This window comes from Mastacembelus armatus, chromosome 22 (assembly GCF_900324485.2).
Source record: "Mastacembelus armatus chromosome 22, fMasArm1.2, whole genome shotgun sequence".
NCBI classification, from domain to species: Eukaryota; Metazoa; Chordata; class Actinopteri; order Synbranchiformes; family Mastacembelidae; genus Mastacembelus; species Mastacembelus armatus.
Window position 1 is genome coordinate 18,397,935 of NC_046654.1, and position 17,499 is coordinate 18,415,433.

The window sequence follows — 17,499 nt, forward strand, 5'->3', positions numbered from 1 at the left end:
GCTTCATCCACTTCCAGAGGGAGTTAACTTCAAAGTTTCCCAATCGATGTACTCTTTATAGCCTGATTTCTGTGTGTGGACCTGTGGACTAGGCTGAGGCAGATCAGGCACTTGCAATTCTCCTTTTTTGATCTCTATTACAGGATATAGAGTAGGAACCGACGGTGTAGATGGACTACTTACGAAATAAGGTGGCGGCAATTTCTCATCAGTTCCCTCTTTGGCCTTCCATGTCTTATCCTTGTGTAGATGCTGGGTACTCTGCCACAGCAGGGCTATATTAATCCAGGTACTGGCCTCTGCCTCCTCTTCCTGTTTTCTCTGTCTGAACTTACCTTTACTAAGGATGGAAGCTTTTTCTCCTTCCATTCCTGCTTCCTTGGCCCGTTTCTCGTGTCCATGTGCCTTCTCCCATATCCATGGGATCAGGGCAGCTCGATCCTGTGGGTTTCTTCCTTTTTCCTTAATCAAACCATTAACTTCTTCCTATATTGTTCTTCCATTTCTTCTTTTGTATTCTTCTGCCCCTGCTTCAGCCGACCTGCCGCCAGGGTTGATGGCACCTGAGTTTCCAGTTTCACCCATTTTTCAGACGGGCCCCATTCCTCATCACTTACCTGTTGGTCCAGGTGTCTTTCCATTGTTATATTCAAGTCTGCCTTCCAAATTAATGCATGGTCTATCTTTATTTTGTATATTGTTGCTATTATTATTCTTTATTATTCTTCTTATATTTATTTATTATCATTTATTCTTGTATTATATATTTATTTTATTTTTATTTATTGTTTATTATTATTGTTATTATTATTATTTATTTATTTTATTCTATCTTATTTTATTTATTTATTTATTTATTTTATTTTATTTATTAATTTATCCCCTCCTCACCAGAGGGGGCTCTATCTATAGTTATTATTATCCCTAGTTGTTTCAGGAGAGGGAGCCAAATAAATTATAATACAATTCCCTCTTCCTCCAGTAGAGGGAACCAAATATAGGCGGAGCCTTACTTACCTTACCTTCTCTCACTTCCGCGTTTCTCTCTGTCTTCACAAACCCCGCGCCCCTACACTTCCTGTCTCTCTCTATCTCTGGCCCTTTCCACACACACACACTTACTGTCCTCACTCCCCACTCCTTAATTCACACTGACATAGATTCACTCAAACTTCCTCGAGATCCACACAAATGCACAATATTTAAAACCTAAAATTCTACACAACCTATCTAACACAGCGTCCTTTGTTTATGAGTCAATCCGACATGACCTATTATTTCGGGGTTCCCCAGTTCCCCGGGTCTTGCAACCCAGCTCTGCCAGTCCCCCGTCGGGAACTGGTGGGTCCGCCACAACCGGGAATAAAAGCTTAAAGCCCACCGATCCAACACGGTTTTTCTATTATTACCTATCCAACAAGGTTTATTTCTATTACCGATCCAACACAGTTTTATTTCTTTTTTTCGTCAATCGATCCAACACGAAATGACGACCTACCACCCCAAACCGTCCAAATTTATAACTATCCCGATTCACACATTGACAATTGTAATTTTAGAATATGCCAATTATGCAGAATTCATGAAAAGGTTTCTGCTAACCTGTCTGTGGCGCCAAGTATACTGTCAATGCGTTCCTCAGGCAGTCAGTCCAATTTTCCTCATCCCAGTACGGGCCACCAAATTGTTGAGTTCGCATTTAACTTACCCAGGTCCGTTTGATGAGGAAGTACACAAAGACGTCTGGAGTGGTTCAGCTGATCATAGGTTTTATTTAAAACTATACAGAGCGCTCTGGAGATCAACCCTCATGGGACACACGGAGAGATCTGAGCTATAGGGGGAAACTATAGAATAGATATAGCTGATGGCCACCGCCCCAAATACCAGTACTTTTCCAGAAAAGGAATTTGGACTATTACCATATATGGAGTTGTCATTCCCTTTACCTTCCCTCATGGTAAAGACATAGTGAAGAGCGGTGACCCTGTCACGTGTCTAAAACATACAGGAGTACACTTTACACACTATGCTGCATACTAGTCACACAAAGTGTGTCTGCATTCCCACACAAGGCAAAGGTGGTGCAGCAAGGGCTACTAGTGGTTCCACTACCTGCCACTCATAAACATCCCATGCCACCTCTCCATATGATGCCAAAGGAAGCGCAACAAGGGTTTGTCCTTGTTGCATCCATACTTGGTGAAACATTGCCTTGATATCACCACTAATTGCCACTGAATGCTGACAGAAGTGAAGGAGGACTCCTATCAATGAGGGACTTAATGTTGGACCTGGAAGAAGCTGTTCATTTAAAGATAGCTAATGAAAGTGAAAAGAGCAGTTTGTTGTGAAACACAAGATGTGGCAGGTACCGAGATTCTTCAGTACCATTATCCTTCTCAGGGGTGGCCCTCTTGACATAGCCCACATTCTCAAGTTTTACAATTTCAGCATTGTAAATATCAGCCATTGGTGGATCCTTAAGTAACCTCCTCTCTGTACTCCTTAGGTTTGGCATGGTTGCTTCTATTGGAGCTTTCAATTTAGGGGCATCACTTATGCGCAGCAATGGAGTGGCATAACGTCTAAATGCCATCGACTATAACGCTCTGAGTCCGGTTCTCTGGTGTTTGCATTGCATGAGTGTCCTGCTTTGAACGCGTGACCTGTCTTTCATTTTGGAAAGGTAAGTGTAACCCAGTGCTAAAAAGAAACAGATAAAACCTTGGTTAAAGACTAGTAAATACAAGTTAAAAAACAAGTTCATTAAAACATAGTGTTAGTCAAGATAGTAAAAATAGTGTTAAAATATGGTAAAAGCCTCAGTGAAATATCTGCATTGTGTTTTAGCGACATTATGAGCAACCAATGATGTTATTTGGTGTGTGATCTCATATTAACCAATAAGGTTAATTGTCCCGCCCTTGAGCCGGAACATCCAGTTTGCGTGCCTTATGTGGTGTCAGACGCTTACGAGCTTCATGCGGTAGTGATGGGAAGATCATTTTACTGATTCGGTTCTTTGAATCTCGTTCAGCAAAATGACCGAATCTTTTCGTTCATTTCGTAATTAAAATGTTACACGTTAATTCCCCAACACATCTAGCTACTTACGCACACATTGATCACGTTTCGAATAAGAAAGAACTGTAATGCTGTAAAGGTCATATTATAAGTAATAGCTTACCTGTGTCTTGAGACTACGCAGTCTGTTACTGCATCACCTCACCTCCGGATTTTTTTAGGTCAAATTTGTTCGTTCTTTTGTCACATAAGATCCAAACTAAGCTATGCCGTGCTGTCTTCCGTATACCCAACAGAATGAATATTTTCCCGCGCCTTCCGTTCGAGTCGTTCGCGCATCACGTGATGCAATGCAAGTTCACCTTAAGGTAAACTCTTCTGTTTCCGGCTCAGACTGCATTCCCTTAGCCCGTGGGGCTGTCACATGATGCGAGAACGGCTCGAACCCGAGGACTCGAAAGGTGAACTAATCTTTTCTGCTTTCTGATCTTATGCAAAGTTGCGCATGCGTGGTCAACACAAAATGAACGAATCACTCTCCGACACCACTCGATGTTCTGGAGTCATGGGAAAGATTCGTTCAAAATGAACAAATCGTTCGTGGACGACACATCACTATCATGCTGTCGAGACACACCGAGCGAGAGAACTTCGTGGACGAAGAAATTGAACTGAAGGAAGGCTGTGAGCCAACCAAAGCTTGGAACCCACACCATTGTCTGTCTAGAACGTATTGCCTTGCACTGGTGAGTTACATGTGCAGAAATATAATACGCTAGCTTAGATGCTAATTAGCGATAGCCGCGAATGCCAACTCGCGCTAGCAACTAGCTAACTCCCATTGAAATTGCTATTACCAAGGCTAAAGCCATTTTTATGTGATAATTCCCTTGTGAATTGAATGGTGTTTGAATATTTGTTACAGATAGTGTCTTATGATTGTTCAAAACTGTTATATTGGCCCACCTTTAATTGTTAATGTTTTGATGGTGCTAATGATTAATGTTTTATTGTAATGCAAACATAATAGAGCATTTTGCTTGCCAGCATTTGGTGAAATTTGAAAGGTAACATTAACATGCTGTGTATTTACTATGCACTGTTAACCCTCTGGGGTCTGAGGGTGTTTTGGGACCCTGGACAAATTTTGACTAATCTTTTCAACATATTAATGTCTAAAGTTTGGTTCACAAGACTTTGGAGACCTGCATGTTGTAGGCTAAAGTGTTTACTTCAGAGTGCTGTGAATGTCATCTTGTTCACACATTCACAGTAAACAATACACTGATTTAAATTTTCTAAGACACTTTTTGTCCAGAAAGGCCATATGCAAGAGGGTGTGTCTGAGGATGAATAGTCATGTGATTTACCTGAGAACACAAAAGACGCACTGAACGACCAGACAAAGACGCGCATAATGAGCCTTTCAGTCAGTGTAGATGGGACGGATTAGTGCAGCACAATACAACACAATGAGGAGCCTAACGATCCTCATTTGAGTTAAAATCAGTGTTTTTACTCTGAGGACAAGCTAAACTATTTGTCTCTGTGTGGAATGTAAGGAGTGCTGCTTCACGTGCGTAACGCGCCATCATCCAAACGGGTCGAAAAAGTGAGTAAATTCTATGATGAAGTTTGACGTTTTGTGTCATTTCTCGGGGGTGTGCACATATTTATCTGGTTCACCTGAGATTATTTACATGTGAACAGTGAACAGTGTACAAGGCGGGACCGCATTACCTGTAATGAGGTGAGACAGGAAAAAACGGACTTCTCCTTACGTTCATACGGATTAAATAAAAAGTGATGATTTGTTTTCGACTTGAATTGTTTCACTTAAAAGAAAACATTTCAAGCTTTCTAGCCATATAATTCTTATTTTTATGAGGCAAGTATTCGCTGAGATTCTGGTTGTTTTAGTTACGCGTCTGTGAAGAGAAATGGCAGAGACAGAAAAGTCCGACAGCGCACCCTGACGGCTTTCTTTATTTAAAAAAGGCACAACGTTTTGTTGTTATTATGATGGTATACCACTAAAACTAGACCCTTTACAGATTTGAATGATATACTTCTTTTATCTGTACGATCAGAATTGACGGAGTAATTTAAGTTTGTTTCGGCCTTATCAGAAAAAGATGTCAAAACGCACTGGCGCATGCGTCGACCCCAGAGGGTTAAAGGACACGTCCTGGTCAAAAATAATTCCAAGGTTTTTCACAGTAGTGCTGGAGACCAAGCTATGCCATCTAAAGTAGCTATGATTTTAGAAAAGTTATTTCTGAGGTTTTTAGGCCCAAATACAATAACTTCTGTTTTCTCTGAATTTAAAAGTAGAAAGTTACTGGTCATCCAGGCCTTTATGTCAGTTAGACATGCTTGAAGTCTGGTTAACTGGTTTGTATTTACAGATCTCATAGATAGATACAGCTGAGTGTCATCTGCATAGCAGTGGTAATTAATAGAGTGCTAAAGGAAGCATGTACAGGGTGAACAGAATTAGTCCTAGCACAGAGCCTTGTGGAACTCCATAACTAACTTTTGTGCGTGTGGAAGGTTCATCATGGACATGAACAAACTGGAATCTGTCCAATAAATACGATTGGAACCATTTTAATGCTGTTCCTCTGATACCAGTCACATGCTCCAATCTCTGTAATAAGATGTTGTGGTCAATAGTGTTGAATGCAGCACTAAGGTCTAGGAGCACAAGTATAGAAACAAGTCCATTATCTGAGGCTAAGAGAAGATCGTTGGTGAATTTTAACAGTGCTGTTTCTGTACTATGATGTGCTCTAAATCCTGATTGAAAATCTTCAAATAGTTCATTCCTGTGTAAGTGGTCTGATAGCTGCTTAGCAACAGCTTTTTCAAGAATTTTAGAAATAAATGGTAGGTTGGATATTGGTCTATAATTAGACAAGACTCCTGGATCAAGACTAGGCTTTTTGAGTAGGGATTTGATTATTGCAGTCTTAAAGGCCTGTGGTACGTAGCCTGATATTAGAGATAAATTTACTAAGTCTAATAAAGATGATTTATTTAATGGCAGGGTGTCTTTAAGCCGTCTAGTCGGGATGGGGTCTAAGAGAGACATTTATGATTTAGTAATGGCTGTGAAGTTGCCACTGAAGCACCACGACGGTGAAAGGACAGTGGAAGCAAATCAGATGCTCTAGGCAGAGCATGACTAAGAGCTTGACTAGTCACAGGTGCAGTCTCAACTGCAAAAGGTGCAAAGGTTAGCCAATTTTGTTGATTAAATTTGTGCAAGGACTGAGCCCTGGCTGAAGCAAAGGGGCTTGGAACAGGGTGAGAATACACTACATGAACAGGGGAGTGTGTGTCCTCATACTGCCAAGGCAGGTCCTTCCTACTGGGTGAACTAGGTCGTGGTCCAAATTGATTTACTGGGACTTCTTGTGATCCTCGATCCGCTGGCTGAAGAGAAGAGGGCTTTTTCACAGTGCTGAGAGGAAGATCATAATGCTTAAAAGCTGTGTAATTTTATTTAATTTAATAGAAGGCTGCTTATGCCTTTGCTTTATTTTAGGCCTTACTACCGGTTGCTGTAAATGATGAAATTCAGGGTGAGGTGTAGAAGTCCCTATCAAGGGATTAGGAGAATTTATTTTAGCATGAGGAGACAAAGGCTTAATCTGATCTTGTGTGACAGGTTCATCAATGCAATGAATTTCACCTTCCATTGGATCATGACAGTCTCCTACCTGTTGTCCCGTGAGGACTCCCTCTTGTGGTGGGTCTAGCTCCTCTTTCTTCATCAGGCAGCTCTGTGTCTATTTCTGTATTACTTGATTACAAATGAATCTGGGGAGGTGCTCCCTCTAGAGGTGGGAAATGTTCTTCCCTCTGCTCTTCACACTCAGACCCATTCCAGTCATTATTTGGAGTGGGACTGGTGCTTTGTTCCATTAGCAGAACGCTAATATGCTCAAGTAGTCTTTGTCTTTGCTTTCCACGGCTTTCAATTTCATCCATTTTGCATTCCATTCCATTATTTCTCTTTCTTTGGTTTCCTCCATTTCATCTCGCCTTAGTGTCTCCAACATATTTGAAATAGATTCCCTGTCTCTTTGGAGTTGAGGAGGACCATTAGTGGCTTGAGCTCCTCTTTGAGGCTGGAGGCCTACATTTTTAGTGGTCGCAGTTTCAAATCCATAATGCTGGGGTTTTCTCCTTTCTCTAGTGGATTTTCTCAATTTATGGTTGGAAGGTGCTTCCATATCCTGCTGTTCCTCTGAAAAATCTTTCTCCATTGTAAAGCTATGTGATCAACATTCCGGCTTGAAGGACTATTTGTTAGTTATATTTGGGGTTGTTTCTGTTTTCTTCTTTGGGTCTTTGTTATTTATTGCTGTTAAAATAGTGTTTTACTCCAGTGTCACACCATTTTCCTACTTGTATTTTTTGTAAGAATCGTAGGTTCGTACCCTGTAAATAAATACCTGATTACATTCCCGTGCCTGGAAACGTATGTTACTCCCCAAAACTTCCCCTAGACTATATTGGGTTGTAACATCTAGCAATAATGAAGCCTGACCACAGTAGCTTCTCAAATTAAAGAGATAATACCAGATGTAGATCAGATTTCTCAGTTTTATTTTCTCCAGTCATACCATGGATTCTGAAGCAAAAGACATACACAATACAAGTTAGTAACTAAACATTAAGGTACATTAAATAAAGTAACAAAGGTGCAATCTGAAGTAAAAGAGGCAAGCTTACTTCATCACAGACGCATGGTGGTTTGGAGAAGTGGGTTGGATCAAAGAGCAATGATTCCTCTGATATGACTTAGACTTTTAAGTAGTGCCAGCACACCTGATTTGGGTTTGGCTATTAACCCTCTGGGGTTTGAGGGGGTTTTTGGGGCCTGGACAAATTTTGACATGTCCTGACATTTGTGCTTTTTTCAGTGTTTTTTAAACATATTAATGTCTAAAGTCTAATAACACTGTAATCAGCACAAAATTGGCTACAATAATATGTGAGCAGCAAGTTTATACATGATTGTGTTTTTGAGAAAACTGTTTATGCATGGTTAGTGAAAAACTACAATTTTTTACTCACTGAAATAAGACCATAAAACACAAACAGAACATTGGTTCACAAGACTTTGGAGACCTGCATGTTGTAGGCTAAAGTGTTTACTTCAGAGTGCTGTGAATGTCATCTTGTTCACACATTCACAGTAAACAATACACTGATTTAAATTTTCTAAGACACTTTTTGTCCAGAAAGGCCATATGCAAGAGGGTGTGTCTGAGGATGAATAGTCATGTGATTTACCTGAGAACACAGAAGACGCACTGAACGACCAGACAAAGACGCGCATAATGAGCCTTTCAGTCAATGTAGATGGGACGGATTAGTGCAGCACAATACAACACAATGAGGAGCCTAACGATCCTCATTTGAGTTAAAATCAGTGTTTTTACTCTGAGGACAAGCTAAACTATTTGTCTCTGTGTGGAATATAAGGAGCGCCGCTTCACGTGCGTAACGCACCATCATCCAAACGCGCCGAAAAAGTGAGTAAATTCTATGATGAAGTTTGACGTTTTGTGTCATTTCTCGGGGGTGTGCACATATTTATCTGGTTCACCTGAGATTATTTACATGTGAACAGTGAACAGTGTACAAGGCGGGACCGCATTACCTGTAATGAGGTGAGACAGGAAAAAACGGACTTCCCCTTATGTTCATACGGATTAAATCAAAAGTGATGATTTGTTTTTGACTTGGTTGTTTTATTTACGCGTCTGTGAAGAGAAATGGCAGAGACAGAAAAGTCCAAGAGCGCACCCTGTCGGCTTTCTTTATTTAAAAAAAGCACAACGTTTTGTTGTTATTATGATGGTATACCACTAAAACTAGACCCTTTACAGATTTGAATGATATACTTCTTTTATCTGTACGATCAGAATTGACGGAGTAATTTAAGTTTGTTTCGGCCTTATCAGAAAAAGATGCGTCAAAACACGCCGGCGCGTGCGTCGACCCCAGAGGGTTAATAAGTAGGCCAAACTGCACTCATCTCACCTGTCTATCAAGGGGCTATTTGACAGACAGATTTAAGTAATTTTATAACAGAAGCACTACAGCAGCTTCTCCAAGTTGCTGCAAAGTATCAGAAGAAACTGTGCATGTCAAACCAGAGAAAACTGCTGCTGGTTTAAGGACAAAGGGGAGTGCTGCAAATACTGATTAGGTTTAGGTTTTGGTCTCTGTACTGCACTTTGTATGAAGTTAACTGATAAATGAAAATCTATTTGTTATTTATGTTTAAAGCATCACCTGTGTGTTTATACAATATAGAATTATACCTACGGGTGATGTGTGTGTCTTCGTCAATCTCTGGTCTCCTACAGAGGCCTGGGAGTTTGAAGGTTCTTCGCTGTGTCTTAGCTGTTCCTAGCAGTGCACTGTTCTGAAGTGAGAGCCCTGATGTTGTTCCTGGGATCTGTTGGTGCCACTCTCCTAGTTTGGTCACAGCCCCAAGGGTGCAGATTACCACAGGGACCATTACCCTTACCACCACTACTATGTCCGGTTGGTTAGCTATTACCAGTTTGTCAGGCTGTATCTGGAAGTGCCACAGGATCTTAGCTCGGTCATTCTCCACCAGAGGTGGAGGTGTATCCCATTTTGACCTTGGGACCTCCAGCCCACACTCGACACATTTTCCTGTACACTATGCCAGCCACTTGGTTATGGCATTCCATGGATGCCCTACCTTCTAGCATCTTACAACCTGCTGTTATGTGCTGGATTGTCTCAGGGGCATCTTTGCACTGCCTGCACCTGGGGTGCTGCCTGGTGTGGTAGACCCCAGCCTCTACTGATCTTGTGCTCAGTGCCTCTGTGCTGTCTTTCAGTCCAGCTTTTTCCAGCCACTGGGAGGACTTTTTGATACCAGCCACTTCTTGTATCTGTTGGTGGTACATACCGTGCAGGTTGTTTGTCCTGCCATGATGGTTTTTGCTCCTCTCTCTCCGCTTCGGGCTTCTGTTGCCTGAGATGTTGCCTAATCATCTTCTTGATGTATTCATGGATCTTGGCTGTTTCATCTCAGATGATGGATCAGCCTTTCCTCTCTTTATCATCCGACCACACTTATCCAGTCCAAATGACATTCTAATGTCATTGTTGTATATCCTGGTGGTGTGGATCAGTGAGTCGATGTCTCACTCACTCATGGCATACAGCTTGATGTTTTCCACGTACAGGAGGTGACTGATGGTTGCTTCATTTTGTAGTCAGTATCTGAAGCCAGGCTTAGTGATGATCTGGCTGAGGGGGTTCAGGCCTATGCAGAATAGCAGCGAGGACAGAGCATCTCTTTGGTAGATGCCGCACTTGATAGAGACTTCTGCAATTGGCTTGAGGTTGAGGGTTGCTTTCAACAGTCCCATTGTGTTCCTTATGAAGGTTCTTAGATTCCTACTGACGTTATATAGCTCCAAGCATTCCAGGATGCATTCCAGGATCCATGTGTGAGGCATTGTCATAGGCTTTCTTGAAGTCAATCCAGGCAGTGCACAGGTTGGTCTGTCTGGTCTTACAGTCTTGAATGACTGCTTTGTCTACCAGTAGTTGATGTTTTGCTCCCCTGGTGTTCTTACCCATTCCTTTCTGGGCCCCTCTCATGTATTGAACCATGTGCTTACTCATCTTAACTGCTATGATGCCTGACAGGAGCTTCCATGTTGTGCAAAGGCAGGTTATTGGGTGGTAGTTGGATGGGACTGTTCCCTTTTGGAGGTCCTTCAGGATCAGAACTGTCCTGCCTTCAGTCAGCCATTCAGGGTGAGTCCCATCCATTAGCAGCTGGTTCATTTGAGCTGCCAGGCACTCATGGAGTGTAGTTAGCTTCTTTAGCCAGTAGGTGTGGATCAGGTCAGGTCCAGGTACTGTGCAGTTCTTCATGCTTGAGACCCTTTCTTGGATATCTGCCATTGTGATGGTTACTGGGTCCTGGAGGTTGCTGTGGTCTGCTCTCAGGTCCGCCAGCCACTGGACATTGGCATTATATGATGCCTCCTTCTCCCATATGTTTTTCCAGTATTGTTCAGTCTCCAGTCTTGGTGAGTCTGCTCTCATGTTACTACCCTGCCACTGAGAGTACACTTTGGATGGTTTGGTGGAGAGCACCCTGTATATTCTCTTTGCTTCTATTTCTCTTGTGTACCTCTTCAGGCGTATGGCTTGGCAGTCTCCAGGGCCTCAGGTATGGACAGCTTGTAGTACTTCTTACCCAACTTCATCCCACCTCTCTGCAGTTCTGCTAGTTGGCTAACTTCTCTCCAGGTTATGCTTATTTTCTCCACCCTGATTTCCTCCAACCTCATTCTCCATGCAGGATACTGGTGGTGGTGTTAATTTTATGGCCAAGCATCTCAAGTATCATAGTTGCCTTGGTGTATATCAGCTTGTTGGTCACAGTAGGGATTGTTCGTACTGATGCATTCACATCTTCTAGGAGACTTTCAGAGAGTACTTTACTTAGTTTTGATAACCGGCTGTGGAGGTTCCAGGTATCCAGCTTACTCATGATCTTCAATCTCAGGTCAGCTGCTCTTGTGTTGAGTGTGTGGGGGCTTGTTATTGGGGCTTGGTACCCAATCTCAGGTGAGGATAGTACTGTTTCCCCCCTGACCTCTCGTCCTGGCTTTCTCTTGCCATAGCATTTGTGTTGTATCTCTTCAATCGCTAGTTGTGATATCAGTTGCCGTTCGCGGATGTTGCGAACGGCATGTACCACCGACAGATACAAGAAGTGGCTGATATCGAAAAGTCCTACCGGTGGCTGGAAAAAGCTGGACTGAAAGACAGCACAGAGGCACTGATCGTAGCGGCACAAGAACAGGCCCTGAGCACAAGATCGATAGAGGCCGGGGTCTACCACACCAGGCAGGACCCCAGGTGCAGGCTGTGCAAAGATGCCCCTCAGGCAACCCAGCACATAACAGCAGGTTGTAAGATGCTAGCAGGCAGAGCATACATGGAACGCCATAACCAAGTGGCCGGCATAGTGTACAGGAACATCTATGCCGAGTATGGGCTGGAGATCCCAAGGTCAAAATGGGACACACCTCCAAAGGTGAGGGAGAATGACCGAGCTAAGATCCTGTGGGACTTCCAGATACAGACCGACAAACAGGTGATGGCTAACCAACCGGACATAATAGTGGTGGACAAACAGCAGAAGAAAGCCGTAGTGGTAGATGTAGCGATCCCAAGTGACAGCAACATCAGAAAGAAGGAACATGAGAAGCTGGAGAAATACCAAGGGCTTAAAGAAGAGCTAGAAAAGATGTGGAAGGTGTAGGCAACAGTGGTCCCTGTGGTAATCGGCACCCTCGGGGCTGTGACCCCCAAACTGGGAGAGTGGCTCCAACAGATCCCAGGAACAACATCAGAGATCTCAGTCCAGAAGAGCGCAGTGCTAGGAACAGCTAAGATACTGCGAAGAACCCTCAAACTCCCAGGCCTCTGGTAGAGGACCCAAGATTGAGGAAGACACACACACCACCCATAGGGGTGAGAAGGGGAATTTAAAAAAAAATTTTTTTTAATCATATATATGTGTGTGTGTGTGTGTGTGTGTGTGTGTGTATAGCAAGTATTTACTTACTCTACTTAATTAGAAGTAGTAATTAAAATAGAAATACAACTGTTAAAAGATACTATTTTATTCACAAGTCTTCCATTCAAACATTTGCTTAAATAAATCTGAAGAAGTATAAAAAGGTGGCCTCGGTGATGGTAATTTTTAACTAGATTCTACTGCACTTCATTTTTATCAGCTAAACTTGTCATGGACTTCCTGTTGGAGACTGTTGCTGTGTTCCTTGTACCCCGTGGCAATGTGATTTCCTCGTGTCATTGTTTTTGTTTGCTACACACCATCTGATTGCCTTTATCTTTAGTTCCTGTGTTTGGATTTTCTCCCTTCCCCCACACCCAGGTTATGTTTTTTTACTTGGTTTTTAGTTATCAGTTTTTCTCCTTAATGGTACACAATGCTTGCTCCTGTTTTATGGACTCTTTAGTTATTTTTTCACCTTTGTAAATCTATGCACTATCCTTGCAATGCCTTGTGTGTGTCTGCTGTCTTGAGCCCTGTGCTTCTCGAGAAATATGATAGAATATTGTCATTGTCAATGTCGCTTTTATGTAAAATTGTCTAGTAAAACACTCAAAACTTAGCCATATGATATACTAAAGTCTGCTCTGCCATGATACTGCATCTACATTATGGGATGTCAGTTCTTAGTATTTTTGCTAATTGGTGATGACAGTTCATCTGGGAGTCCCTGACACAGTGTGATCAGCGAGGTATGTCTGCTCCACACACCCCCTCCCGGCTCCATGTATGCATTTACATGCAAGCACGCACACATACATGTATTCGGCATTTGGCTCATGGTGGCTATGATGGATGAGCAAGTGTTGTGGTGTGTGTATGATGTATATGTGTGTATTTGTTGAATTTGTTTGAATCTGAGACATAGTCTGCTATTGTGTTGATGTTGATGCTTGCTTGTATGTCTGTTCAGGTACACATGGGATGAAAAATAATGCTAAACAGTGACAGGTTTGATTCTGATATCTATAGGCAGCAGGCTTGAATTGCTCTCAGCTTCAGCATCACTACTCCACTTGGTTGATGGTGGTAGCAGCGGCATTGGTGGAGGCAGGTAGCTAGATAAATGGCTTTTCCCTCGCTCCACTCCTCTCTGCTCTTGCTTGCTCTACCCATTTCGAGAAGGTCAGAGGGAAGGAGGGAGCACTCATCTCCTCTCCCTCACTTTGGCCTGAATAAGGTGTTCTGTTTAGTGCACTACACAGACACCACTACAGCAGAGCCCTGAGTGCAACCTTTCCTAAATAAACAACATGCTGCTCAAGTACCGAGTGTGCTTAAAAGATAATTATAGTTATTTCAAACCTGGGCATTATTTTCCTAGTTGTTGCAGACATGACAATTGATGCTGTTCAAACTTTCATCACTTCACTGTAGAGCTTTTCATTACTTCAGATCTCCGGTTGGGCTGTCCCTAAATACATACCTAGAGGGACGATTCCGGCTGTAGCAGATAAATGCAAGACATGTATAAACATGTCCCCCTCAACACAAAACCTAAACCTTAAATAGTCAAAAAATTTCAGTTATGAATGTATATTTTATAGTTTCCTGTTTTCAATTCAAAATTCGAACTAAGCTTCACAAAACATCTTTTACTTTTATCTTTTTCCATGAATCAAATACAATACATTTAAAATTGTGACTGATAACACTTTTGATTGTTACCAACAAGTCCTGAACGTAAATGACTCAGTAGGTTTAAATTGTCTTTACCTTCATCAGCAGCATCTGAGAACAGCTGATTGGGTATAACAAATGTATAAAAGCTCCTTGTACTGAAATTTGTACTTATCTTTCAAACACAACCAATATTACAATGTGAAACAATGGGATATAAAAGTAAAAGGCCCACTTATAACTTTATATAAATTATTTTGTGAAATAACTTCATTTTGAGTATTTTTTATATATTTAATATAAAAAATATCACATTTTTGTATGCCCCTTATACATCTACACTGCTGCATTTAATGCACAGCTACTGTAAAATTAAGAGTTATGTTACAGGTAAAGGCTTTTTAAAATATGTTATACTGTTACAGCTTTAAAATGCAAACAATAGTAAAGTTTTCCTTACATATTAATGCATCAGCTATAAAATCCTATTAATATATGCAGTATATAATGAATGTAACACTCTGAATAGAAGTGAATTTTGCATAGTAAGTACCTTTAATTACATTTTCCTACTTATACTTACAGTATACATGACCTAATGAAAAAAAAGTAGTTTACTGTACTGTAGTTTTTCTGAATTTGCAGTACTGAACTCACAGTAGCTCAGACGGGAACATCAAGTAGTGTGTTTAACCTGTTCTGTACATGATACATCGAACCAGACTTGTTGGTTCTAACTGCACTGGTCAGTAATTGCAAGCTGATTCAAGAACTATTTGTTTGCTCTATCTCTATAATGCCACTGGCATTTGAAATCTATTTTATCTATTATCATGTGTGCACAGACAGCACTGAAGAATGGTGTTATCTCTGGTACAGTTTAGCCTGTCCCCACAGGGAACTTTTGTTTTTTTTCCCCTACCCAGCTTGCATATGACATTACTTAGGTCAATAATTGTGCACTATAATATCAAAGATTTCAAAAGCAACAAACAGATGGCAAGTAAAATAGTTTCAGTTTCCATTTATCCTGCATGGAGCAATTAACTTGTTTTAGACATTTAAATCTTTAGTTTTTACCTTAAGGTTAAAACACTTCAACACACAAAGCATACTGTAAGTAGAGCCTCTTATAAAGACTTCTTATAAAAGAAGGTAACAGCAAGAGGTTTGGGCAGTAAAACCACATGACAACACATCAGCCATGACTTTTGCTTAAGTCATTGTGACAACAGTCATTCACATGCTGAACTGCCCTTGAGCAAGACAGCAAGTTCCTGTCAGTGGAATGAAGCATAACAGTTATCTTTATAATCATTGTGCTGCTGTCAGTGGATTAGAGGAGCTGTGTTCTACCTAAAGCTCTTCATTTAGTGGTGACTGCATTAAAAACCTTGAATTATCTACCACCCCGGTAGGATAAAAGCAGCACCAAGGTGACTTGTAGAACCTATTGTCAGATGGTCCTTGCTTTTTCTTCAGCAAAGCATGAAAGTGAAATGACCCACTGAATTATCCTCAGTCCCTCAGCGTTAAATGGAAAATATTACAATGCACACACTCCTGCCTTCAAATTAAACACCAGTGAGGAGAGGGAAGGAGTGTAAAATATTGATCAATACTGTGTGGAGCCTGTGTATTACAATTGCATAGATCACTATTTATATAGCATAATGTAAACGGCTATATCCATACTTAAGCTTAAATGCTCTAAGTAACAGTATCTCATATGTTTCAGTGGGTAAGCAATAACATTACTCAGCTACATTAGAAGCACTGGAAGTTCCACTGTGCCCACCCATGCTACTATTGAACGCTTGGTACACATTTGATTCTAATTTGCCTCTAACCCTCTAACTGGTTACCAAGAGCTACTATCTAACTATAGACCTATAGATAGATAGATAGATAGATAGATAGATAGATTGATTGATTTCTTAGAAGGTGAAATATAAACTGCCTCAATACAGCAACATTTCTCTGCACAATCATCAGAAACCAGGCAAGTATGAAAACCTCTGATCATTGTGTGCTATATTTCTACACATCTACTCATCAGGTCCTGTACTTGCTGGTCAGCCTTCTCTTTGCTTTATACCATGCCCCACGTTCCAAGTTTGTTTATATCCTCATTTGTGAGCTTATTTGTTTGCTCTGCTCTGTAGCTGAGCTAACAAGGCGCCATTTTGCCCAGGCTGCTGGTATGGTCCAATTAAAGCGTGTGATCAGCCAGAACGCTTTAATGATGGTTGTGATGCTGCAGTTGACCAGCTTACAGAGAGAGAGCTAGAGAGGGAAAGAGAGATGGCATGCTGTGAGGTGGTGTCTACAGCATACCAGAGTTGTGGCTCAGTGGTTCCACTGCAGACAGCAGACAGGAGGAAGCGAATGACCAGCCAGCTTTAGAAAACTAGTGTTACAGTCTAAGAGCTACAATTTCTGTTTGAGGATGACTTCCTTTTATTGCTGTTATTAAGGTGATGGACAGTCACTGCACAAAGCTTAAGTTAACAACAGCCACATCTATCTATAATAGGAAGTGCTAAATTATGGCATTGAGGTAAATGAAGAACAAGCCAACTGTGCTACATCACATCATGTCATTTGATGCCCACAGCACACCCTATGGAGTGCCACACAGAAGAAGTTCTCACAGTACAATATTTGGGTTGTGTGGAACTAATATAATAAAGTGATTGCTTTTCAAGACATGCATCAACAGTAGGGCCAGTGATAACATACTGCTTCATGCTGCCAGTAGGCTGTGGGTGTACGTAGTGTACAGCACCGTGCTGCTTTGAATGCTAACATCAGCAGACTAAAATGCTCACCACCAGTGGAATTTCACCAGCACATGACTGTGTGCCAAATTTCATGACAATCTCATTCAACATAGGGATATGTCACTATCAATATCTGTATAAAAAAGTGCACCACCTGAATAGCCCTCTGACCTACTCTAGCATCCCTAAGATCACGTTATTAGCATGGTTAAAAAATAAGTGCATGTGACAACATGTATTGCATTCCACCATTTGTTGCTCCTCACAAAATGCTAATGCCATGATGAACAGAAAAATAGATTTAACTCAGCAGAATCACTAAATGCTGCAAAAAATCACCAGGCTTTTATGACCTCTCCTTGTCAGTAAGAACTTGTAATAGAGCACATATTGAACATACAG